The sequence below is a fragment of the Channa argus genome, unplaced genomic scaffold (assembly GCF_033026475.1).
Source record: "Channa argus isolate prfri unplaced genomic scaffold, Channa argus male v1.0 Contig011, whole genome shotgun sequence".
Classification (NCBI taxonomy): domain Eukaryota; kingdom Metazoa; phylum Chordata; class Actinopteri; order Anabantiformes; family Channidae; genus Channa; species Channa argus.
In genome coordinates, this window is record NW_027125230.1 from 787,958 (window position 1) to 812,365 (window position 24,408).

A 24,408-nucleotide genomic window follows, 5' to 3' on the forward strand; every position below is an offset into this window, starting at 1 on the left:
GGATGGACCAATCAGCCTCCTGTACTGCCCCCCAATCCGGCCAATCAGGCAGGGCACCTATAAGAACAAGAAAATAAAAACAACACATATGGCCAGGACCGTAACATGGTCTATTAGTAATGAAGCACGATGGTTGACAAACCAATAAAGTAGCAAAACAGCAATGAAAGAACAAAATTTGATGAAAATATAGAACAATTTCTATGAATAAATAGGCAGTAACACCAGCTTGTGCTGCCCGTAAACCCAAGCAAAAAAGCTTACAGCACCTGGTATTCCCAGGCGGTCTTCCTACCAAGTACTAACCAGGCCCGGCCCAATTTGGCTGCCGAGATCGGACGAGATCGGGCGCTTAGAGAGCGGTGTGGCCGTAAGCTGCATTTCACATCATCAACAGCTCTTAAAAACGCTAGAGAAGCAGAATGCATGACACTTGCTAAGAAGAAGATAAATGTGTCAAAGTACAAAGTACTATAACTGTACTGGTCTGTTACGCCCCTGTCTAGGGGGTCAGGGTGCAACATACAAAGATAAATTAGCATTTTCCCTCTCCGATCCCCAAACCAAAATCCAGGATCGAGATGTTCCAACAGAATGATATTTATTTTAAACGAAAGAAAGTGTCAAACAAAACATGACACTACAACTCAGGGCGAACCAAGGCCAACATAATAAACAAAATAAGCCATTTCCCACAGAAAGTGCTAGCTAGCCTGATAGAAATAAACAAACCAAAAGACAGTCGCTAACCCTAACTCCCTAATGTGAAAACAGTCCAAAGAAAATGGCAGTTCACCCCTACAGATTTAATACTCTTTATAAAATATACAATTTATAAACAAAACCACGGCACAAAACCTAACAATTCAAAAATGCTAAATAAGGTTTGGAAACCAAGAACAGCAAACAGGTGCTGATGCCAGAAAAAGCCTCGCTAGCTGTTGGGAACCGTACTTTTAAAACTCCAGGAAGTGTAGGATGGACCAATCAGCTTCCTGTACTGCCCCCCAATCCAGTCAATCAGGCAGGGCACCTATAAGAACAAGAAAATAAAAAGAACACATATGGCCAGGACCGTAACATGGTCTACTAGTAATGAAGCACGTTGGTTGGCAAACCAATAAAGTAGCAAAACAGCAATGAAAGAACAAAATTTGATGAAAATATAGAACAATTTCTATGAATAAATAGGCAGTAACACCAGCTTGTGCTGCCCGTAAACCCAAGCAAAAAAGCTTACAGCACCTGGTATTCCCAGGCGGTCTTCCTACGAAGTACTAACCAGCCCCGGCCCTATTTGGCTGCCGAGATCGGACGAGATCGGGCGCTTAGAGAGCAGTGTGGCCGTAACATGCATTTGACATCATCAACAGCTCTTAAAAACGCTAGAGAAGCAGAATGCATGACACTTGCTAAGAAGAAGATAAATGTGGCAAAGTACAAAGTACTATAACTGTACTGGTCTGTTACGCCCCTGTCTAGGGGGTCAGGGTGAAACATACAAAGATAAATTTGCATGTTCCCTCTCCGATCCCCAAACCAAAATCCAGGATTGAGATGTTCCAACAGAATGATATTTATTTTAAACGAAAGAAAGTGTCAAACAAAACATGACACTACAACTCAGGGCGAACCAAGGCCAACATAATAAACAAAATAAGCCATTTCCCACAGAAAGTGCTAGCTAGCCTGATAGAAAGAAACAAACCAAAAGACAGTCGCTAACCCTAACTCCCTAATGTGAAAACAAGAGAAAACAATCAAAAGAAAAATGGCAGTCCACCCCTACAGATTTAATACTATTTACAAAATATACAATTTATAAACAAAACCACGGCAGAAAACCTAACAATTCAAAAATGCTAAATAAGGTTTGGAAACCAAGAACAGCAAACAGGTGCTGATGCCAGAAAGAGCCTCGCTAGCTGTTGGGAAACGTACTTTTAAAACTCCAGGAAGTGTAGGATGGACCAATCAGCTTCCTGTACTGCCCCCCAATCCAGCCAATCAGGCAGGGCACCTATAAGAACAAGAAAATAAAAACAACACATATGGCCAGGACCGTAACATGGTCTACTAGTAATGAAGCACGATGGTTGGCAAACCAATAAACTAACAAAACAGCAATGAAAGAACAAAATTTGATGAAAATATAGAACAATTTCTATGAATAAATAGGCAGTAACACCAGCTTGTGCTACCCGTAAACCCAAGCAAAAAAGCTTACAACACCTGGTATTCCCAGGCGGTCTTCCTACCAAGTACTAACCAGGCCCGGCTCTATTTGGCTGCCGAGATCGGACGAGATCGGGCGCTTAGAGAGCGGTGTGGCCGTAAGCTGCATTTGACATCATCAACAGCTCTTAAAAACGCTAGAGAAGCAGAATGCATGACACTTGCTAAGAAGAAGATAAAAATGGCAAAGTACAAAGTACTATAACTGTACTGGTCTGTTACGCCCCTGTCTAGGGGGTCAGGGTGAAACATACAAAGATAAATTTGCATGTTCCCTCTCCGATCCCCAAACCAAAATCCAGGATTGAGATGTTCCAACAGAATGATATTTATTTTAAACGAAAGAAAGTGTCAAACAAAACATGACACTACAACTCAGGGCGAACCAAGGCCAACATAATAAACAAAATAAGCCATTTCCCACAGAAAGTGCTAGCTAGCCTGATAGAAATAAACAAACCAAAAGACAGTCGCTAACCCTAACTCCCTAATGTGAAAACAAGAGAAAACAATCAAAAGAAAAATGGCAGTCCACCCCTACAGATTTAATACTATTTACAAAATATACAATTTATAAACAAAACCAGGGCACAATACCTAACAATTCAAAAATGCTAAATAAGGTTTGGAAACCAAGAACAGCAAACAGGTGCTGATGCCAGAAAGAGCCTCGCTAGCTGTTGGGAACCGTACTTTTAAAACTCCAGCAAGTGTAGGATGGACCAATCAGCCTCCTGTACTGCCCCCCAATCCGGCCAATCAGGCAGGGCACCTATAAGAACAAGAAAATAAAAACAACACATATGGCCAGGACCGTATCATGGTCTACTAGTAATGAAGCACGATGGTTGGCAAACCAATAAAGTAACAAAACAGCAATGAAAGAACAAAATTTGATGAAAATATAGAACAATTTCTATGAATAAATAGGCAGTAACACCAGCTTGTGCTGCCCGTAAACCCAAGCAAAAAAGCTTACAACACCTGGTATTCCCAGGCGGTCTTCCTACCAAGTACTAACCAGGCCCGGCTCTATTTGGCTGCCGAGATCGGACGAGATCGGGCGCTTAGAGAGCGGTGTGGCCATAACATGCATTTGACATCATCAACAGCTCTTAAAAACGCTAGAGAAGCAGAATGCATGACACTTGCTAAGAAGAAGATAAATATGGCAAAGTACAAAGTACTATAACTGTACTGGTCTGTTACGCCCCTGTCTAGGGGGTCAGGGTGAAACATACAAAGATAAATTTGCATGTTCCCTCTCCGATCCCCAAACCAAAATCCAGGATTGAGATGTTCCAACAGAATGATATTTATTTTAAACGAAAGAAAGTGTCAAACAAAACATGACACTACAACTCAGGGCGAACCAAGGCCAACATAATAAACAAAATAAGCCATTTCCCACAGAAAGTGCTAGCTAGCCTGATAGAAATAAACAAACCAAAAGACAGTCGCTAACCCTAACTCCCTAATGTGAAAACAAGAGAAAACAATCAAAAGAAAAATGGCAGTCCACCCCTACAGATTTAATACTATTTACAAAATATACAATTTATAAACAAAACCAGGGCACAAAACCTAACAATTCAAAAATGCTAAATAAGGTTTGGAAACCAAGAACAGCAAACAGGTGCTGATGCCAGAAAGAGCCTCGCTAGCTGTTGGGAACCGTACTTTTAAAACTCCAGCAAGTGTAGGATGGACCAATCAGCCTCCTGTACTGCCCCCCAATCCGGCCAATCAGGCAGGGCACCTAAAAGAACAAGAAAATAAAAACAACACATATGGCCAGGACCGTAACATGGTCTACTAGTAATGAAGCACGATGGTTGGCAAACCAATAAAGTAACAAAACAGCAATGAAAGAACAAAATTTGATGAAAATATAGAACAATTTCTATGAATAAATAGGCAGTAACACCAGCTTGTGCTGCCCGTAAACCCAAGCAAAAAAGCTTACAGCACCTGGTATTCCCAGGCGGTCTTCCTACCAAGTACTAACCAGGCCCGGCCCAATTTGGCTGCCGAGATCGGACGCTTAGAGAGCGGTGTGGCCGTAAGCTGCATTTCACATCATCAACAGCTCTTAAAAACGCTAGAGAAGCAGAATGCATGACACTTGCTAAGAAGAAGATAAATGTGTCAAAGTACAAAGTACTATAACTGTACTGGTCTGTTACGCCCCTGTCTAGGGGGTCAGGGTGCAACATACAAAGATAAATTAGCATTTTCCCTCTCCGATCCCCAAACCAAAATCCAGGATCGAGATGTTCCAACAGAATGATATTTATTTTAAACGAAAGAAAGTGTCAAACAAAACATGACACTACAACTCAGGGCGAACCAAGGCCAACATAATAAACAAAATAAGCCATTTCCCACAGAAAGTGCTAGCTAGCCTGATAGAAATAAACAAACCAAAAGACAGTCGCTAACCCTAACTCCCTAATGTGAAAACAGTCCAAAGAAAATGGCAGTTCACCCCTACAGATTTAATACTATTTATAAAATATACAATTTATAAACAAAACCACGGCACAAAACCTAACAATTCAAAAATGCTAAATAAGGTTTGGAAACCAAGAACAGCAAACAGGTGCTGATGCCAGAAAAAGCCTCGCTAGCTGTTGGGAACCGTACTTTTAAAACTCCAGGAAGTGTAGGATGGACCAATCAGCTTCCTGTACTGCCCCCCAATCCAGTCAATCAGGCAGGGCACCTATAAGAACAAGAAAATAAAAACAACACATATGGCCAGGACCGTAACATGGTCTACTAGTAATGAAGCACGTTGGTTGGCAAACCAATAAAGTAGCAAAACAGCAATGAAAGAACAAAATTTGATGAAAATATAGAACAATTTCTATGAATAAATAGGCAGTAACACCAGCTTGTGCTGCCCGTAAACCCAAGCAAAAAAGCTTACAGCACCTGGTATTCCCAGGCGGTCTTCCTACGAAGTACTAACCAGGCCCGGCCCTATTTGGCTGCCGAGATCGGGCGCTTAGAGAGCAGTGTGGCCGTAACATGCATTTGACATCATCAACAGCTCTTAAAAACGCTAGAGAAGCAGAATGCATGACACTTGCTAAGAAGAAGATAAATGTGGCAAAGTACAAAGTACTATAACTGTACTGGTCTGTTACGCCCCTGTCTAGGGGGTCAGGGTGAAACATACAAAGATAAATTTGCATGTTCCCTCTCCGATCCCCAAACCAAAATCCAGGATTGAGATGTTCCAACAGAATGATATTTATTTTAAACGAAAGAAAGTGTCAAACAAAACATGACACTACAACTCAGGGCGAACCAAGGCCAACATAATAAACAAAATAAGCCATTTCCCACAGAAAGTGCTAGCTAGCCTGATAGAAAGAAACAAACCAAAAGACAGTCGCTAACCCTAACTCCCTAATGTGAAAACAAGAGAAAACAATCAAAAGAAAAATGGCAGTCCACCCCTACAGATTTAATACTATTTACAAAATATACAATTTATAAACAAAACCACGGCACAAAACCTAACAATTCAAAAATGCTAAATAAGGTTTGGAAACCAAGAACAGCAAACAGGTGCTGATGCCAGAAAGAGCCTCGCTAGCTGTTGGGAACCGTACTTTTAAAACTCCAGGAAGTGTAGGATGGACCAATCAGCTTCCTGTACTGCCCCCCAATCCAGCCAATCAGGCAGGGCACCTATAAGAACAAGAAAATAAAAACAACACATATGGCCAGGACCGTAACATGGTCTACTAGTAATGAAGCACGATGGTTGACAAACCAATAAAGTAGCAAAACAGCAATGAAAGAACAAAATTTGATGAAAATATAGAACAATTTCTATGAATAAATAGGCAGTAACACCAGCTTGTGCTGCCCGTAAACCCAAGCAAAAAAGCTTACAGCACCTGGTATTCCCAGGCGGTCTTCCTACAAAGTACTAACCAGGCCCGGCCCTATTTGGCTGCCGAGATCGGACAAGATCGGGCGCTTAGAGAGCGGTGTGGCCGTAACATGCATTTGACATCATCAACAGCTCTTAAAAACGCTAGAGAAGCAGAATGCATGACACTTGCTAAGAAGAAGATAAATGTGGCAAAGTACAAAGTACTATAACTGTACTGGTCTGTTACGCCCCTGTCTAGGGGGTCAGGGTGAAACATACAAAGATAAATTTGCATGTTCCCTCTCCGATCCCCAAACCAAAATCCAGGATTGAGATGTTCCAACAGAATGATATTTATTTTAAACGAAAGAAAGTGTCAAACAAAACATGACACTACAACTCAGGGCGAACCAAGGCCAACATAATAAACAAAATAAGCCATTTCCCACAGAAAGTGCTAGCTAGCCTGATAGAAAGAAACAAACCAAAAGACAGTCGCTAACCCTAACTCCCTAATGTGAAAACAAGAGAAAACAATCAAAAGAAAAATGGCAGTCCACCCCTACAGATTTAATACTATTTACAAAATATACAATTTATAAACAAAACCACGGCACAAAACCTAACAATTCAAAAATGCTAAATAAGGTTTGGAAACCAAGAACAGCAAACAGGTGCTGATGCCAGAAAGAGCCTCGCTAGCTGTTGGGAACCGTACTTTTAAAACTCCAGGAAGTGTAGGATGGACCAATCAGCTTCCTGTACTGCCCCCCAATCCAGCCAATCAGGCAGGGCACCTATAAGAACAAGAAAATAAAAACAACACATATGGCCAGGACCGTAACATGGTCTACTAGTAATGAAGCACGATGGTTGGCAAACCAATAAAGTAACAAAACAGCAATGAAAGAACAAAATTTGATGAAAATATAGAACAATTTCTATGAATAAATAGGCAGTAACACCAGCTTGTGCTGCCCGTAAACCCAAGCAAAAAAGCTTACAACACCTGGTATTCCCAGGCGGTCTTCCTACCAAGTACTAACCAGGCCCGGCTCTATTTGGCTGCCGAGATCGGACGAGATCGGGCGCTTAGAGAGCGGTGTGGCCGTAAGCTGCATTTGACATCATCAACAGCTCTTAAAAACGCTAGAGAAGCAGAATGCATGACACTTGCTAAGAAGAAAATAAATATGGCAAAGTACAAAGTACTATAACTGTACTGGTCTGTTACGCCCCTGTCTAGGGGGTCAGGGTGAAACATACAAAGATAAATTTGCATGTTCCCTCTCCGATCCCCAAACCAAAATCCAGGATTGAGATGTTCCAACAGAATGATATTTATTTTAAACGAAAGAAAGTGTCAAACAAAACATGACACTACAACTCAGGGCGAACCAAGGCCAACATAATAAACAAAATAAGCCATTTCCCACAGAAAGTGTTAGCTAGCCTGATAGAAATAAACAAACCAAAAGACAGTCGCTAACCCTAACTCCCTAATGTGAAAACAAGAGAAAACAATCAAAAGAAAAATGGCAGTCCACCCCTACAGATTTAATACTATTTACAAAATATACAATTTATAAACAAAACCAGGGCACAAAACCTAACAATTCAAAAATGCTAAATAAGGTTTGGAAACCAAGAACAGCAAACAGGTGCTGATGCCAGAAAGAGCCTCGCTAGCTGTTGGGAACCGTACTTTTAAAACTCCAGCAAGTGTAGGATGGACCAATCACCCTCCTGTACTGCCCCCCAATCCGGCCAATCAGGCAGGGCACCTATAAGAACAAGAAAATAAAAACAACACATATGGCCAGGACAGTAACATGGTCTATTAGTAATGAAGCACGATGGTTGACAAACCAATAAAGTAGCAAAACAGCAATGAAAGAACAAAATTTGATGAAAATATAGAACAATTTCTATGAATAAATAGGCAGTAACACCAGCTTGTGCTGCCCGTAAACCCAAGCAAAAAAGCTTACAGCACCTGGTATTCCCAGGCGGTCTTCCTACCAAGTACTAACCAGGCCCGGCCCTATTTGGCTGCCGAGATCGGACGAGATCGGGCGCTTAGAGAGCGGTGTGGCCGTAACATGCATTTGACATCATAAACAGCTCTTAAAAACGCTAGAGAAGCAGAATGCATGACACTTGCTAAGAAGAAGATAAATGTGGCAAAGTACAAAGTACTATAACTGTACTGGTCTGTTACGCCCCTGTCTAGGGGGTCAGGGTGAAACATACAAAGATAAATTTGCATGTTCCCTCTCCGATCCCCAAACCAAAATCCAGGATTGAGATGTTCCAACAGAATGATATTTATTTTAAACGAAAGAAAGTGTCAAACAAAACATGACACTACAACTCAGGGCGAACCAAGGCCAACATAATAAACAAAATAAGCCATTTCCCACAGAAAGTGCTAGCTAGCCTGATAGAAAGAAACAAACCAAAAGACAGTCGCTAACCCTAACTCCCTAATGTGAAAACAAGAGAAAACAATCAAAAGAAAATGGCTGTTCACCCCTACAGATTTAATACTATTTACAAAATATACAATTTATAAACAAAACCACGGCACAAAACCTAACAATTCAAAAATGCTAAATAAGGTTTGGAAACCAAGAAAAGCAAACAGGTGCTGATGCCAGAAAGAGCCTCGCTAGCTGTTGGGAACCGTACTTTTAAAACTCCAGGAAGTGTAGGATGGACAAATCAGCTTCCTGTACTGCCCCCCAATCCGGCCAATCAGGCAGGGCACCTATAAGAACAAGAAAATAAAAACAACACATATGGCAAGGACCGTAACATGGTCTACTAGTAATGAAGCACGATGGTTGACAAACCAATAAAGTAGCAAAACAGCAATGAAAGAACAAAATTTGATGAAAATATAGAACAATTTCTATGAATAAATAGGCAGTAACACCAGCTTGTGCTGCCCGTAAACCCAAGCAAAAAAGCTTACAGCACCTGGTATTCCCACACGGTCTTCCTACCAAGTACTAACCAGGCCCGGCTCTATTTGGCTGCCGAGATCGGACGAGATCGGGCGCTTAGAGAGCGGTGTGGCCGTAAGCTGCATTTGACATCATCAACAGCTCTTAAAAACACTGGAGAAGCAGAATGCATGACACTTGCTAAGAAGAAGACAAATGTGGCAAAGTACAAAGTACTATAACTGTACTGGTCTGTTACGCCCCTGTCCAGGGGGTCAGGGTGCAACATACAAAGATAAATTAGCATGTTCCCTCTCCGATCCCCAAACCAAAATCCAGGATCGAGATGTTCCAACAGAATGATATTTATTTTAAACGAAAGAAAGTGTCAAACAAAACATGACACTACAACTCAGGGCGAACCAAGGCCAACATAATAAACAAAATAAGCCATTTCCCACAGAAAGTGCTAGCTAGCCTGATAGAAATAAACAAACCAAAAGACAGTCGCTAACCCTAACTCCCTAATGTGAAAACAAGAGAAAACAATCAAAAGAAAATGGCTGTTCACCCCTACAGATTTAATACTATTTACAAAATATACAATTTATAAACAAAACCACGGCACAAAACCTAACAATTCAAAAATGCTAAATAAGGTTTGGAAACCAAGAACAGCAAACAGGTGCTGCATCCAGAAAGAGCCTCGCTAGCTGTTGGGAACCGTACTTTTAAAACTCCAGGAAGTGTAGGATGGACCAATCAGCTTCCTGTACTGCCCCCCAATCCGGCCAATCAGGCAGGGCACCTATAAGAACAAGAAAATAAAAACAACACATATGGCCAGGACCGTAACATGGTCTACTAGTAATGAAGCACGTTGGTTGGCAAACCAATAAAGTAGCAAAACAGCAATGAAAGAACAAAATTTGATGAAAATATAGAACAATTTCTATGAATAAATAGGCAGTAACACCAGCTTGTGCTGCCCGTAAACCCAAGCAAAAAAGCTTACAGCACCTGGTATTCCCAGGCGGTCTTCCTACCAAGTACTAACCAGGCCCGGCCCTATTTGGCTGCCGAGATCGGACAAGATCGGGCGCTTAGAGAGCGGTGTGGCCGTAACATGCATTTGACATCATCAACAGCTCTTAAAAACGCTAGAGAAGCAGAATGCATGACACTTGCTAAGAAGAAGATAAATGTGGCAAAGTACAAAGTACTATAACTGTACTGGTCTGTTACGCCCCTGTCTAGGGGGTCGGGGTGAAACATACAAAGATAAATTAGCATGTTCCCTCTCCGATCCCCAAACCAAAATCCAGGATTGAGATGTTCCAACAGAATGATATTTATTTTAAACGAAAGAAAGTGTCAAGCAAAACATGACACTACAACTCAGGGCGAACCAAGGCCAACATAATAAACAAAATAAGCCATTTCCCACAGAAAGTGCTAGCTAGCCTGATAGAAATAAACAAACCAAAAGACAGTCGCTAACCCTAACTCCCTAATGTGAAAACAAGAGAAAACAATCAAAAGAAAATGGCTGTTCACCCCTACAGATTTAATACTATTTACAAAATACACAATTTATAAACAAAACCACGGCACAAAACCTAACAATTCAAAAATGCTAAATAAGGTTTGGAAACCAAGAACAGCAAACAGGTGCTGATGCCAGAAAGAGCCTCGCTAGCTGTTGGGAACCGTACTTTTAAAACTCCAGCAAGTGTACAATGGACCAATCAGCTTCCTGTACTGCCCCCCAATCCGGCCAATCAGGCAGGGCACCTATAAGAACAAGAAAATAAAAACAACACATATGGCCAGGACCGTAACATGGTCTATTAGTAATGAAGCACGATGGTTGGCAAACCAATAAAGTAGCAAAACAGCAATGAAAGAACAAAATTTGATGAAAATATAGAACAATTTCTATGAATAAATAGGCAGTAACACCAGCTTGTGCTGCCCGTAAACCCAAGCAAAAAAGCTTACAGCACCTGGTATTCCCAGGCGGTCTTCCTACCAAGTACTAACCAGGCCCGGCCCTATTTGGCTGCCGAGATCGGACGAGATCGGGCGCTTAGAGAGCGGTGTGGCCATAACATGCATTTGACATCATCAACAGCTCTTAAAAACGCTAGAGAAGCAGAATGCATGACACTTGCTAAGAAGAAGATAAATATGGCAAAGTACAAAGTACTATAACTGTACTGGTCTGTTACGCCCCTGTCTAGGGGGTCAGGGTGAAACATACAAAGATAAATTTGCATGTTCCCTCTCCGATCCCCAAACCAAAATCCAGGATTGAGATGTTCCAACAGAATGATATTTATTTTAAACGAAAGAAAGTGTCAAACAAAACATGACACTACAACTCAGGGCGAACCAAGGCCAACATAATAAACAAAATAAGCCATTTCCCACAGAAAGTGCTAGCTAGCCTGATAGAAATAAACAAACCAAAAGACAGTCGCTAACCCTAACTCCCTAATGTGAAAACAAGAGAAAACAATCAAAAGAAAAATGGCAGTCCACCCCTACAGATTTAATACTATTTACAAAATATACAATTTATAAACAAAACCACGGCACAAAACCTAACAATTCAAAAATGCTAAATAAGGTTTGGAAACCAAGAACAGCAAACAGGTGCTGATGCCAGAAAGAGCCTCGCTAGCTGTTGGGAACCGTACTTTTAAAACTCCAGCAAGTGTAGGATGGACCAATCAGCCTCCTGTACTGCCCCCCAATCCGGCCAATCAGGCAGGGCACCTATAAGAACAAGAAAATAAAAACAACACATATGGCCAGGACCGTAACATGGTCTATTAGTAATGAAGCACGATGGTTGACAAACCAATAAAGTAGCAAAACAGCAATGAAAGAACAAAATTTGATGAAAATATAGAACAATTTCTATGAATAAATAGGCAGTAACACCAGCTTGTGCTGCCCGTAAACCCAAGCAAAAAAGCTTACAGCACCTGGTATTCCCAGGCGGTCTTCCTACCAAGTACTAACCAGGCCCGGCCCAATTTGGCTGCCGAGATTGGACGAGATCGGGCGCTTAGAGAGCGGTGTGGCCGTAAGCTGCATTTCACATCATCAACAGCTCTTAAAAACGCTAGAGAAGCAGAATGCATGACACTTGCTAAGAAGAAGATAAATGTGGCAAAGTACAAAGTACTATAACTGTACTGGTCTGTTACGCCCCTGTCTAGGGGGTCAGGGTGCAACATACAAAGATAAATTAGCATTTTCCCTCTCCGATCCCCAAACCAAAATCCAGGATCGAGATGTTCCAACAGAATGATATTTATTTTAAACGAAAGAAAGTGTCAAACAAAACATGACACTACAACTCAGGGCGAACCAAGGCCAACATAATAAACAAAATAAGCCATTTCCCACAGAAAGTGCTAGCTAGCCTGATAGAAATAAACAAACCAAAAGACAGTCGCTAACCCTAACTCCCTAATGTGAAAACAGTCCAAAGAAAATGGCAGTTCACCCCTACAGATTTAATACTATTTACAAAATATACAATTTATAAACAAAACCACGGCACAAAACCTAACAATTCAAAAATGCTAAATAAGGTTTGGAAACCAAGAACAGCAAACAGGTGCTGATGCCAGAAAGAGCCTCGCTAGCTGTTGGGAACCGTACTTTTAAAACTCCAGCAAGTGTAGGATGGACCAATCAGCCTCCTGTACTGCCCCCCAATCCGGCCAATCAGGCAGGGCACCTATAAGAACAAGAAAATAAAAACAACACATATGGCCAGGACCGTAACATGGTCTACTAGTAATGAAGCACGATGGTTGGCAAACCAATAAAGTAAATAAACAGCAATGAAAGAACAAAATTTGATGAAAATATGGAACAATTTCTATGAATAAATAGGCAGTAACACCAGCTTGTGCTGCCCGTAAACCCAAGCAAAAAAGCTTACAGCACCTGGTATTCCCAGGCGGTCTTCCTACCAAGTACTAACCAGGCCCGGCCCAATTTGGCTGCCGAGATCGGACGAGATCGGGCGCTTAGAGAGCGGTGTGGCCGTAAGCTGCATTTGACATCATCAACAGCTCTTAAAAACGCTAGAGAAGCAGAATGCATGACACTTGCTAAGAAGAAGATAAATGTGTCAAAGTACAAAGTACTATAACTGTACTGGTCTGTTACGCCCCTGTCTAGGGGGTCAGGGTGAAACATACAAAGATAAATTTGCATGTTCCCTCTCCGATCCCCAAACCAAAATCCAGGATTGAGATGTTCCAACAGAATGATATTTATTTTAAACGAAAGAAAGTGTCAAACAAAACATGACACTACAACTCAGGGCGAACCAAGGCCAACATAATAAACAAAATAAGCCATTTCCCACAGAAAGTGCTAGCTAGCCTGATAGAAATAAACAAACCAAAAGACAGTCGCTAACCCTAACTCCCTAATGTGAAAACAAGAGAAAACAATCAAAAGAAAAATGGCAGTCCACCCCTACAGATTTAATACTATTTACAAAATATACAATTTATAAACAAAACCACGGCACAAAACCTAACAATTCAAAAATGCTAAATAAGGTTTGGAAACCAAGAAGAGCAAACAGGTGCTGATGCCAGAAAGAGCCTCGCTAGCTGTTGGGAACCGTACTTTTAAAACTCCAGGAAGTGTAGGATGGACCAATCAGCTTCCTGTACTGCCCCCCAATCCGGCCAATCAGGCAGGGCACCTATAAGAACAAGAAAATAAAAACAACACATATGGCCAGGACCGTAACATGGTCTACTAGTAATGAAGCACGATGGTTGACAAACCAATAAAGTAGCAAAACAGCAATGAAAGAACAAAATTTGATGAAAATATAGAACAATTTCTATGAATAAATAGGCAGTAACACCAGCTTGTGCTGCCCGTAAACCCAAGCAAAAAAGCTTACAGCACCTGGTATTCCCAGGCGGTCTTCCTACCAAGTACTAACCAGGCCCGGCTCTATTTGGCTGCCGAGATCGGACGAGATCGGGCGCTTAGAGAGCGGTGTGGCCGTAAGCTGCATTTGACATCATCAACAGCTCTTAAAAACGCTGGAGAAGCAGAATGCATGACACTTGCTAAGAAGAAGATAAATGTGGCAAAGTACAAAGTACTATAACTGTACTGGTCTGTTACGCCCCTGTCTAGGGGGTCAGGGTGCAACATACAAAGATAAATTAGCATGTTCCCTCTCCGATCCCCAAACCAAAATCCAGGATCGAGATGTTCCAACAGAATGATATTTATTTTAAACGAAAGAAAGTGTCAAACAAAACATGACACTACAACTCAGGGCGAACCAAGGCCAACATAATAAACAAAATAAGCCATTTCCCACAGAAAGTGCTAGCTAGCCTGATAGAAATAAACAAACCAAAAGACAGTCGCTAACCCTAACTCCCTAATGTGAAAACAAGAGAAAACAATCAAAAGAAAATGGCTGTTCACCCCTACAGATTTAATACTATTTACAAAATACACAATTTATAAACAAAACCACGGCACAAAACCTAACAATTCAAAAATGCTAAATAAGGTTTGGAAACCAAGAACAGCAAACAGGTGCTGATGCCAGAAAGAGCCTCGCTAGCTGTTGGGAACCGTACTTTTAAAACTCCAGGAAGTGTAGGATGGACCAATCAGCTTCCTGTACTGCCCCCCAATCCGGCCAATCAGGCAGGGCACCTATAAGAACAAGAAAATAAAAACAACACATATGGCCAGGACCGTAACATGGTCTACTAGTAATGAAGCACGATGGTTGACAAACCAATAAAGTAGCAAAACAGTAATGAAAGAACAAAATTTGATGAAAATATAGAACAATTTCTATGAATAAATAGGCAGTAACACCAGCTTGTGCTGCCCGTAAACCCAAGAAAAAAAGCTTACAGCACCTGGTATTCCCACGCGGTCTTCCTACCAAGTACTAACCAGGCCCAGCTCTATTTGGCTGCCGAGATCGGACGAGATCGGGCGCTTAGAGAGCGGTATGGCCGTAAGCTGCATTTGACATCATCAACAGCTCTTAAAAACGCTAGAGAAGCAGAATGCATGACACTTGCTAAGAAGAAGATAAATATGGCAAAGTACAAAGTACTATAACTGTACTGGTCTGTTACGCCCCTGTCTAGGGGGTCAGGGTGAAACATACAAAGATAAATTTGCATGTTCCCTCTCCGATCCCCAAACCAAAATCCAGGATTGAGATGTTCCAACAGAATGATATTTATTTTAAACGAAAGAAAGTGTCAAACAAAACATGACACTACAACTCAGGGCGAACCAAGGCCAACATAATAAACAAAATAAGCCATTTCCCACAGAAAGTGCTAGCTAGCCTGATAGAAATAAACAAACCAAAAGACAGTCGCTAACCCTAACTCCCTAATGTGAAAACAAGAGAAAACAATCAAAAGAAAAATGGCAGTCCACCCCTACAGATTTAATACTATTTACAAAATATACAATTTATAAACAAAACCAGGGCACAAAACCTAACAATTCAAAAATGCTAAATAAGGTTTGGAAACCAAGAACAGCAAACAGGTGCTGATGCCAGAAAGAGCCTCGCTAGCTGTTGGGAACCGTACTTTTAAAACTCCAGCAAGTGTAGGATGGACCAATCAGCCTCCTGTACTGCCCCCCAATCCGGCCAATCAGGCAGGGCACCTATAAGAACAAGAAAATAAAAACAACACATATGGCCAGGACCGTAACATGGTCTACTAGTAATGAAGCACGATGGTTGACAAACCAATAAAGTAGCAAAACAGTAATGAAAGAACAAAATTTGATGAAAATATAGAACAATTTCTATGAATAAATAGGCAGTAACACCAGCTTGTGCTGCCCGTAAACCCAAGCAAAAAAGCTTACAGCACCTGGTATTCCCAGGCGGTCTTCCTACCAAGTACTAACCAGGCCCGGCTCTATTTGGCTGCCGAGATCGGACGAGATCGGGCGCTTAGAGAGCGGTGTGGCCGTAAGCTGCATTTGACATCATCAACAGCTCTTAAAAACGTTGGAGAAGCAGAGTGCATGAAACTAGCTAAGAAGAAGATAAATGTGGCAAAGTACAAAGTACTATAACTGTACTGGTCTGTTACGCCCCTGTCCAGGGGGTCAGGGTGCAACATACAAAGATAAATTAGCATGTTCCCTCTCCGATCCCCAAACCAAAATCCAGGATTGAGATGTTCCAACAGAATGATATTTATTTTAAACGAAAGAAAGTGTCAAACAAAACATGACACTACAACTCAGGGCGAACCAAGGCCAACATAATAAACAAAATAAGCCATTTCCCACAGAAAGTGCTAGCTAGCCTGATAGAAATAAACAAACCAAAAGACAGTCGCTAACCCTAACTCCCTAATGTGAAAACAAGAGAAAACAATCAAAAGAAAAATGGCAGTCCACCCCTACAGATTTAATACTATTTACAAAATATACAATTTATAAACAAAACCACGGCACAAAACCTAACAATTCAAAAATGCTAAATAAGGTTTGGAAACCAAGAACAGCAAACAGGTGCTGATGCCAGAAAGAGCCTCGCTAGCTGTTGGGAACCGTACTTTTAAAACTCCAGCAAGTGTAGGATGGACCAATCAGCCTCCTGTACTGCCCCCCAATCCGGCCAATCAGGCAGGGCACCTATAAGAACAAGAAAATAAAAACAACACATATGGCCAGGACCGTAACATGGTCTATTAGTAATGAAGCACGATGGTTGACAAACCAATAAAGTAGCAAAACAGCAATGAAAGAACAAAATTTGATGAAAATATAGAACAATTTCTATGAATAAATAGGCAGTAACACCAGCTTGTGCTGCCCGTAAACCCAAGCAAAAAAGCTTACAGCACCTGGTATTCCCAGGCGGTCTTCCTACCAAGTACTAACCAGGCCCGGCCCAATTTGGCTGCCGAGATCGGACGAGATCGGGCGCTTAGAGAGCGGTGTGGCCGTAAGCTGCATTTCACATCATCAACAGCTCTTAAAAACGCTAGAGAAGCAGAATGCATGACACTTGCTAAGAAGAAGATAAATGTGTCAAAGTACAAAGTACTATAACTGTACTGGTCTGTTACGCCCCTGTCTAGGGGGTCAGGGTGCAACATACAAAGATAAATTAGCATTTTCCCTCTCCGATCCCCAAACCAAAATCCAGGATCGAGATGTTCCAACAGAATGATATTTATTTTAAACGAAAGAAAGTGTCAAACAAAACATGACACTACAACTCAGGGCGAACCAAGGCCAACATAATAAACAAAATAAGCCATTTCCCACAGAAAGTGCTAGCTAGCCTGATAGAAATAAACAAACCAAAAGACAGTCGCTAACCCTAACTCCCTAATGTGAAAACAGTCCAAAGAAAATGGCAGTTCACCCCTACAGATTTAATACTATTTACAAAATATACAATTTATAAACAAAACCACGGCACAAAACCTAACAATTCAAAAATGCTAAATAAGGTTTGGAAACCAAGAACAGCAAACAGGTGCTGATGCCAGAAAAAGCCTCGCTAGCTGTTGGGAACCGTACTTTTAAAACTCCAGGAAGTGTAGGATGGACCAATCAGCTTCCTGTACTGCCCCCCAATCCAGTCAATCAGGCAGGGCACCTATAAGAACAAGAAAATAAAAACAACACATATGGCCAGGACCGTAACATGGTCTACTAGTAATGAAGCACGTTGGTTGGCAAACCAATAAAGTAGCAAAACAGCAATGAAAGAACAAAATTTGATGAAAATATAGAACAATTTCTATGAATAAATAGGCAGTAACACCAGCTTGTGCTGCCCGTAAACCCAAGCAAAAAAGCTTACAGCACCTGGTATTCCCAGGCGGTCTTCCTACGAAGTACTAACCAGCCCCGGCCCTATTTGGCTGCCGAGATCGGACGAGATCGGGCGCTTAGAGAGCATTGTGGCCGTAAGCTGCATTTGACATCATCAACAGCTCTTAAAAACGCTAGAGAAGCAGAATGCATGACACTTGCTAAGAAGAAGATAAATATGGCAAAGTACAAAGTACTATAACTGTACTGGTCTGTTACGCCCCTGTCTAGGGGGTCAGGGTGAAACATACAAAGATAAATTTGCATGTTCCCTCTCCGATCCCCAAACCAAAATCCAGGATTGAGATGTTCCAACAGAATGATATTTATTTTAAACGAAAGAAAGTGTCAAACAAAACATGACACTACAACTCAGGGCGAACCAAGGCCAACATAATAAACAAAATAAGCCATTTCCCACAGAAAGTGCTAGCTAGCCTGATAGAAATAAACAAACCAAAAGACAGTCGCTAACCCTAACTCCCTAATGTGAAAACAAGAGAAAACAATCAAAAGAAAAATGGCAGTCCACCCCTACAGATTTAATACTATTTACAAAATATACAATTTATAAACAAAACCAGGGCACAATACCTAACAATTCAAAAATGCTAAATAAGGTTTGGAAACCAAGAACAGCAAACAGGTGCTGATGCCAGAAAGAGCCTCGCTAGCTGTTGGGAACCGTACTTTTAAAACTCCAGCAAGTGTAGGATGGACCAATCAGCCTCCTGTACTGCCCCCCAATCCGGCCAATCAGGCAGGGCACCTATAAGAACAAGAAAATAAAAACAACACATATGGCCAGGACCGTATCATGGTCTACTAGTAATGAAGCACGATGGTTGGCAAACCAATAAAGTAACAAAACAGCAATGAAAGAACAAAATTTGATGAAAATATAGAACAATTTCTATGAATAAATAGGCAGTAACACCAGCTTGTGCTGCCCGTAAACCCAAGCAAAAAAGCTTACAGCACCTGGTATTCCCAGGCGGTCTTCCTACCAAGTACTAACCAGGCCCGGCCCAATTTGGCTGCCGAGATCGGACGCTTAGAGAGCGGAGTGGCCGTAAGCTGCATTTCACATCATCAACAGCTCTTAAAAACGCTAGAGAAGCAGAATGCATGACACTTGCTAAGAAGAAGATAAATGTGTCAAAGTACAAAGTACTATAACTGTACTGGTCTGTTACGCCCCTGTCTAGGGGGTCAGGGTGCAACATACAAAGATAAATTAGCATTTTCCCTCTCCGATCCCCAAACCAAAATCCAGGATCGAGATGTTCCAACAGAATGATATTTATTTTAAACGAAAGAAAGTGTCAAACAAAACATGACACTACAACTCAGGGCGAACCAAGGCCAACATAATAAACAAAATAAGCCATTTCCCACAGAAAGTGCTAGCTAGCCTGATAGAAATAAACAAACCAAAAGACAGTCGCTAACCCTAACTCCCTAATGTGAAAACAGTCCAAAGAAAATGGCAGTTCACCCCTACAGATTTAATACTATTTACAAAATATACAATTTATAAACAAAACCACGGCACAAAACCTAACAATTCAAAAATGCTAAATAAGGTTTGGAAACCAAGAACAGCAAACAGGTGCTGATGCCAGAAAGAGCCTCGCTAGCTGTTGGGAACCGTACTTTTAAAACTCCAGGAAGTGTAGGATGGACCAATCAGCTTCCTGTACTGCCCCCCAATCCAGCCAATCAGGCAGGGCACCTATAAGAACAACAAAATAAAAACAACACATATGGCCAGGACCGTAACATGGTCTACTAGTAATGAAGCACGATGGTTGGCAAACCAATAAACTAACAAAACAGCAATGAAAGAACAAAATTTGATGAAAATATAGAACAATTTCTATGAATAAATAGGCAGTAACACCAGCTTGTGCTGCCCGTAAACCCAAGCAAAAAAGCTTACAACACCTGGTATTCCCAGGCGGTCTTCCTACCAAGTACTAACCAGGCCCGGCTCTATTTGGCTGCCGAGATCGGACGAGATCGGGCGCTTAGAGAGCGGTGTGGCCGTAAGCTGCATTTGACATCATCAACAGCTCTTAAAAACGCTAGAGAAGCAGAATGCATGACACTTGCTAAGAAGAAGATAAATATGGCAAAGTACAAAGTACTATAACTGTACTGGTCTGTTACGCCCCTGTCTAGGGGGTCAGGGTGAAACATACAAAGATAAATTTGCATGTTCCCTCTCCGATCCCCAAACCAAAATCCAGGATTGAGATGTTCCAACAGAATGATATTTATTTTAAACGAAAGAAAGTGTCAAACAAAACATGACACTACAACTCAGGGCGAACCAAGGCCAACATAATAAACAAAATAAGCCATTTCCCACAGAAAGTGCTAGCTAGCCTGATAGAAATAAACAAACCAAAAGACAGTCGCTAACCCTAACTCCCTAATGTGAAAACAAGAGAAAACAATCAAAAGAAAAATGGCAGTCCACCCCTACAGATTTAATACTATTTACAAAATATACAATTTATAAACAAAACCACGGCACAAAACCTAACAATTCAAAAATGCTAAATAAGGTTTGGAAACCAAGAACAGCAAACAGGTGCTGATGCCAGAAAGAGCCTCGCTAGCTGTTGGGAACCGTACTTTTAAAACTCCAGCAAGTGTAGGATGGACCAATCAGCCTCCTGTACTGCCCCCCAATCCGGCCAATCAGGCAGGGCACCTATAAGAACAAGAAAATAAAAACAACACATATGGCCAGGACCGTAACATGGTCTATTAGTAATGAAGCACGATGGTTGACAAACCAATAAAGTAGCAAAACAGCAATGAAAGAACAAAATTTGATGAAAATATAGAACAATTTCTATGAATAAATAGGCAGTAACACCAGCTTGTGCTGCCCGTAAACCCAAGCAAAAAAGCTTACAGCACCTGGTATTCCCAGGCGGTCTTCCTACCAAGTACTAACCAGGCCCGGCCCAATTTGGCTGCCGAGATTGGACGAGATCGGGCGCTTAGAGAGCGGTGTGGCCGTAAGCTGCATTTCACATCATCAACAGCTCTTAAAAACGCTAGAGAAGCAGAATGCATGACACTTGCTAAGAAGAAGATAAATGTGGCAAAGTACAAAGTACTATAACTGTACTGGTCTGTTACGCCCCTGTCTAGGGGGTCAGGGTGCAACATACAAAGATAAATTAGCATTTTCCCTCTCCGATCCCCAAACCAAAATCCAGGATCGAGATGTTCCAACAGAATGATATTTATTTTAAACGAAAGAAAGTGTCAAACAAAACATGACACTACAACTCAGGGCGAACCAAGGCCAACATAATAAACAAAATAAGCCATTTCCCACAGAAAGTGCTAGCTAGCCTGATAGAAATAAACAAACCAAAAGACAGTCGCTAACCCTAACTCCCTAATGTGAAAACAGTCCAAAGAAAATGGCAGTTCACCCCTACAGATTTAATACTATTTACAAAATATACAATTTATAAACAAAACCACGGCACAAAACCTAACAATTCAAAAATGCTAAATAAGGTTTGGAAACCAAGAACAGCAAACAGGTGCTGATGCCAGAAAGAGCCTCGCTAGCTGTTGGGAACCGTACTTTTAAAACTCCAGGAAGTGTAGGATGGACCAATCAGCTTCCTGTACTGCCCCCCAATCCAGCCAATCAGGCAGGGCACCTATAAGAACAACAAAATAAAAACAACACATATGGCCAGGACCGTAACATGGTCTACTAGTAATGAAGCACGATGGTTGGCAAACCAATAAAGTAACAAAACAGCAATGAAAGAACAAAATTTGATGAAAATATAGAACAATTTCTATGAATAAATAGGCAGTAACACCAGCTTGTGCTGCCCGTAAACCCAAGCAAAAAAGCTTACAGCACCTGGTATTCCCAGGCGGTCTTCCTACCAAGTACTAACCAGGCCCGGCCCAATTTGGCTGCCGAGATCGGACGCTTAGAGAGCGGAGTGGCCGTAAGCTGCATTTCACATCATCAACAGCTCTTAAAAACGCTAGAGAAGCAGAATGCATGACACTTGCTAAGAAGAAGATAAATGTGTCAAAGTACAAAGTACTATAACTGTACTGGTCTGTTACGCCCCTGTCTAGGGGGTCAGGGTGCAACATACAAAGATAAATTAGCATTTTCCCTCTCCGATCCCCAAACCAAAATCCAGGATCGAGATGTTCCAACAGAATGATATTTATTTTAAACGAAAGAAAGTGTCAAACAAAACATGACACTACAACTCAGGGCGAACCAAGGCCAACATAATAAACAAAATAAGCCATTTCCCACAGAAAGTGCTAGCTAGCCTGATAGAAATAAACAAACCAAAAGACAGTCGCTAACCCTAACTCCCTAATGTGAAAACAGTCCAAAGAAAATGGCAGTTCACCCCTACAGATTTAATACTATTTATAAAATATACAATTTATAAACAAAACCACGGCACAAAACCTAACAATTCAAAAATGCTAAATAAGGTTTGGAAACCAAGAACAGCAAACAGGTGCTGATGCCAGAAAGAGCCTCGCTAGCTGTTGGGAACCGTACTTTTAAAACTCCAGGAAGTGTAGGATGGACCAATCAGCTTCCTGTACTGCCCCCCAATCCAGCCAATCAGGCAGGGCACCTATAAGAACAACAAAATAAAAACAACACATATGGCCAGGACCGTAACATGGTCTACTAGTAATGAAGCACGATGGTTGGCAAACCAATAAACTAACAAAACAGCAATGAAAGAACAAAATTTGATGAAAATATAGAACAATTTCTATGAATAAATAGGCAGTAACACCAGCTTGTGCTGCCCGTAAACCCAAGCAAAAAAGCTTACAACACCTGGTATTCCCAGGCGGTCTTCCTACCAAGTACTAACCAGGCCCGGCTCTATTTGGCTGCCGAGATCGGACGAGATCGGGCGCTTAGAGAGCGGTGTGGCCGTAAGCTGCATTTGACATCATCAACAGCTCTTAAAAACGCTAGAGAAGCAGAATGCATGACACTTGCTAAGAAGAAGATAAATATGGCAAAGTACAAAGTACTATAACTGTACTGGTCTGTTACGCCCCTGTCTAGGGGGTCAGGGTGAAACATACAAAGATAAATTTGCATGTTCCCTCTCCGATCCCCAAACCAAAATCCAGGATTGAGATGTTCCAACAGAATGATATTTATTTTAAACGAAAGAAAGTGTCAAACAAAACATGACACTACAACTCAGGGCGAACCAAGGCCAACATAATAAACAAAATAAGCCATTTCCCACAGAAAGTGCTAGCTAGCCTGATAGAAATAAACAAACCAAAAGACAGTCGCTAACCCTAACTCCCTAATGTGAAAACAAGAGAAAACAATCAAAAGAAAAATGGCAGTCCACCCCTACAGATTTAATACTATTTACAAAATATACAATTTATAAACAAAACCACGGCACAAAACCTAACAATTCAAAAATGCTAAATAAGGTTTGGAAACCAAGAACAGCAAACAGGTGCTGATGCCAGAAAGAGCCTCGCTAGCTGTTGGGAACCGTACTTTTAAAACTCCAACAAGTGTAGGATGGACCAATCAGCCTCCTGTACTGCCCCCCAATCCGGCCAATCAGGCAGGGCACCTATAAGAACAAGAAAATAAAAACAACACATATGGCCAGGACCGTAACATGGTCTATTAGTAATGAAGCACGATGGTTGACAAACCAATAAAGTAGCAAAACAGCAATAAAAGAACAAAATTTGATGAAAATATAGAACAATTTCTATGAATAAATAGGCAGTAACACCAGCTTGTGCTGCCCGTAAACCCAAGCAAAAAAGCTTACAGCACCTGGTATTCCCAGGCGGTCTTCCTACCAAGTACTAACCAGGCCCGGCCCAATTTGGCTGCCGAGATTGGACGAGATCGGGCGCTTAGAGAGCGGTGTGGCCGTAAGCTGCATTTCACATCATCAACAGCTCTTAAAAACGCTAGAGAAGCAGAATGCATGACACTTGCTAAGAAGAAGATAAATGTGGCAAAGTACAAAGTACTATAACTGTACTGGTCTGTTACGCCCCTGTCTAGGGGGTCAGGGTGCAACATACAAAGATAAATTAGCATTTTCCCTCTCCGATCCCCAAACCAAAATCCAGGATCGAGATGTTCCAACAGAATGATATTTATTTTAAACGAAAGAAAGTGTCAAACAAAACATGACACTACAACTCAGGGCGAACCAAGGCCAACATAATAAACAAAATAAGCCATTTCCCACAGAAAGTGCTAGCTAGCCTGATAGAAATAAACAAACCAAAAGACAGTCGCTAACCCTAACTCCCTAATGTGAAAACAGTCCAAAGAAAATGGCAGTTCACCCCTACAGATTTAATACTATTTACAAAATATACAATTTATAAACA

At 41.4% G+C, this 24,408-nt stretch overlaps 1 non-coding gene and 20 pseudogenes across 1 annotated transcript; all 21 read right to left on the bottom strand.

Moving 5' to 3' along the window:
- Positions 1-257: 257 nt before the first annotated feature.
- LOC137112177 (5S ribosomal RNA) lies at positions 258-376 on the bottom strand (annotated as a pseudogene).
- An 857-nt stretch (positions 377-1,233) lies between these two features.
- Positions 1,234-1,352, bottom strand: LOC137111698 (5S ribosomal RNA; annotated as a pseudogene).
- Positions 1,353-2,220: 868 nt separating this feature from the next.
- Positions 2,221-2,339, bottom strand: LOC137112074 (5S ribosomal RNA; annotated as a pseudogene).
- Positions 2,340-3,207: 868 nt separating this feature from the next.
- LOC137111516 (5S ribosomal RNA) lies at positions 3,208-3,326 on the bottom strand (annotated as a pseudogene).
- A 2,811-nt stretch (positions 3,327-6,137) lies between these two features.
- LOC137111601 (5S ribosomal RNA) lies at positions 6,138-6,256 on the bottom strand (annotated as a pseudogene).
- Positions 6,257-7,124: 868 nt separating this feature from the next.
- On the bottom strand, positions 7,125-7,243 carry LOC137112076 (5S ribosomal RNA; annotated as a pseudogene).
- Positions 7,244-8,111: 868 nt separating this feature from the next.
- LOC137111475 (5S ribosomal RNA) lies at positions 8,112-8,230 on the bottom strand (annotated as a pseudogene).
- Positions 8,231-9,097: 867 nt separating this feature from the next.
- LOC137112059 (5S ribosomal RNA) lies at positions 9,098-9,216 on the bottom strand (annotated as a pseudogene).
- An 867-nt stretch (positions 9,217-10,083) lies between these two features.
- Positions 10,084-10,202, bottom strand: LOC137111566 (5S ribosomal RNA; annotated as a pseudogene).
- Positions 10,203-11,069: 867 nt separating this feature from the next.
- LOC137111500 (5S ribosomal RNA) lies at positions 11,070-11,188 on the bottom strand (annotated as a pseudogene).
- Positions 11,189-12,056: 868 nt separating this feature from the next.
- Positions 12,057-12,175, bottom strand: LOC137111502 (5S ribosomal RNA; annotated as a pseudogene).
- Positions 12,176-13,032: 857 nt separating this feature from the next.
- LOC137112178 (5S ribosomal RNA) lies at positions 13,033-13,151 on the bottom strand (annotated as a pseudogene).
- An 868-nt stretch (positions 13,152-14,019) lies between these two features.
- LOC137111941 (5S ribosomal RNA) lies at positions 14,020-14,138 on the bottom strand (annotated as a pseudogene).
- Positions 14,139-15,005: 867 nt separating this feature from the next.
- LOC137111805 (5S ribosomal RNA) lies at positions 15,006-15,124 on the bottom strand. Its single transcript, XR_010912340.1, has one exon. It is a non-coding gene; the product is annotated as a 5S ribosomal RNA (ribosomal RNA).
- Positions 15,125-15,992: 868 nt separating this feature from the next.
- Positions 15,993-16,111, bottom strand: LOC137111942 (5S ribosomal RNA; annotated as a pseudogene).
- Positions 16,112-16,979: 868 nt separating this feature from the next.
- LOC137112179 (5S ribosomal RNA) lies at positions 16,980-17,098 on the bottom strand (annotated as a pseudogene).
- Positions 17,099-17,955: 857 nt separating this feature from the next.
- On the bottom strand, positions 17,956-18,074 carry LOC137111694 (5S ribosomal RNA; annotated as a pseudogene).
- A 1,834-nt stretch (positions 18,075-19,908) lies between these two features.
- On the bottom strand, positions 19,909-20,027 carry LOC137112077 (5S ribosomal RNA; annotated as a pseudogene).
- Positions 20,028-20,895: 868 nt separating this feature from the next.
- Positions 20,896-21,014, bottom strand: LOC137111503 (5S ribosomal RNA; annotated as a pseudogene).
- Positions 21,015-22,837: 1,823 nt separating this feature from the next.
- LOC137112078 (5S ribosomal RNA) lies at positions 22,838-22,956 on the bottom strand (annotated as a pseudogene).
- An 868-nt stretch (positions 22,957-23,824) lies between these two features.
- LOC137111504 (5S ribosomal RNA) lies at positions 23,825-23,943 on the bottom strand (annotated as a pseudogene).
- Between the last annotated feature and the right edge of the window lie 465 nt (positions 23,944-24,408).